Source organism: Chiloscyllium plagiosum, unplaced genomic scaffold (assembly GCF_004010195.1).
Source record: "Chiloscyllium plagiosum isolate BGI_BamShark_2017 unplaced genomic scaffold, ASM401019v2 scaf_2937, whole genome shotgun sequence".
Lineage (NCBI taxonomy): Eukaryota > Metazoa > Chordata > Chondrichthyes > Orectolobiformes > Hemiscylliidae > Chiloscyllium > Chiloscyllium plagiosum.
The window spans coordinates 9391-11440 of NW_025209241.1; positions in this window are offsets into that span (position 1 = coordinate 9391).

The following is a 2050-nucleotide window of genomic DNA, read 5'->3' on the forward strand; positions in this document are numbered from 1 at the left end:
CCTGAAGGGAATCCCGAACCTGTCCGTTACCCTGAAGGGAATCCCGAACCTGTCCGTTACCCTGAAGGGAATCCCGAACCTGTCCGTTACCCTGAAGGGAATCCCGAACCTGTCCGTTACCCTGAAGGGAATCCCGAACCTGTCCGTTACCCTGAAGGGAATCCCGAACCTGTCCGTTACCCTGAAGGGAATCCCGAACCTGTCCGTTACCCTGAAGGGAATCCCGAACCTGTCCGTTACCCTGAAGGGAATCCCGAACCTGTCCGTTACCCTGAAGGGAATCCCGAACCTGTCCGTTGTCCTGAAGGGAATCCCGAACCTGTCCGTTGTCCTGAAGGGAATCCCGAACCTGTCCGTTACCCTGAAGGGAATCCCGAACCTGTCCGTTACCCTGAAGGGAATCCTGAACCCGTCCGTTATCCTGAAGGGAATCCCGAACCCGTCCGTTATCCTGAAGGGAATCCTGAACCTGTCCGTTATCCTGAAGGGAATCCTGAACCCGTCCGTTACCCTGAAGGGAATCCCGAACCTGTCCGTTACCCTGAAGGGAATCCTGAACCCGTCCGTTATCCTGAAGGGAATCCCGAACCCGTCCGTTATCCTGAAGGGAATCTCGAACCTGTCCGTTATCCTGAAGGGAATCCTGAACCTGTCCGTTATCCTGAAGGGAATCCCGAACCCGTCCGTTATCCTGATGGGAATCCCGAACCCGTCCGTTATCCTGAAGGGAATCCCGAACCCGTCCATTACCCTGATGGGAATCCCGAACCTGTCCGTTATCCTGAAGAGAATCCCGAACCCGTCCGTTACCCTGAAGGGAATCCCGAACCCGTCCGTTACCCTGAAGGGAATCCCGAACCCGTCCGTTATCCTGAAGGGAATCCCGAACCTGTCCGTTACCCTGATGGGAATCCCGAACCCGTCCGTTACCCTGAATGGAATCCCGAACCTGTCCGTTACCCTGAATGGAATCCCGAACCTGTCCGTTATCCTGAAGGGAATCCCGAACCCGTCCGTTATCCTGAAGGGAATCCTGAACCGGGATTCCCGGAGTCCCTTTGAGCTTCAGATTGCCGAAGCCTTTCCCCGTTTGGAAAACAGTCCCCGTCTCTATCCTTCCCTCCGAAGTGCAGCCCCTCCCACTTCCCCACGTTGTGTTCCATCGGTGATCCCCTCTGTTCCCCACACTCCCAGCCTGTCCATGTCTTCCTGCAGCCTCCCAGCCCCCTCACCCCCCCCCCGCCCCCGTCTCTGTCCCATCTACAAACATCGGTACCATACCCTCAGTCCCTCCACCCACTGCATTGATGTATAACCTGGAGGGTCGGCGGTGCCCGACACAGATCCCTGCGGAACCTCACTCATCACTGGCTGCCATCCTGAAAATGACCCTCTTTCCCCCCCTCTACTCTCTGACCTGTGCCAGCCAGCCCTCTCTCTGCGCCCGTCCGTTGCCCCTAACCCCGCTTACTTGGTGAGGTACGTTCAGAAAGCCCTTGTGGAAATCCTCATAGATCACATCGTCTGGCTCCCCCTGGTCTACCATCCTCATTACCTCCTGAGAGAATTCCGACTGGTTGGTCAGGCGTGACACCACCCCCACCCGATAAAGCTGCACTGACCCAACCAATCCTCCATCATCTCCTCCTCAAATCGAGCGAGGTCAGCTTAACCAGTAGTTCCAACCCCCCCCCAACCCCCACTTCCTCAGTAGGGGTGTTACATTTTCCATTTTCCTCGCCCTTCCCTGACACTGGCGATTCCTGACAGATCACCTCAACGTCTGCGGAATCTCCTCGGCTCTCTCCCTGTGAACTCTGGGCTGTATGGGTGAAATAGGATAGTGAAGGCGGCGTTTGGTATGCTTTCCTTTATCGGTCAGAGTATTGAGTACAGGAGTCGGGAGGTCATATTGCGGCTGTACAGGACATTGGTTAGGCCACTGTTGGAATATTGCGTGCAATTCTGGTCTCCTTCCTATCGGAAAGATGTTGTGAAACTTGAAAGGGTTCAGAAAAGATTTACAAGGATGTTGCCAGGGTTGGAGGAT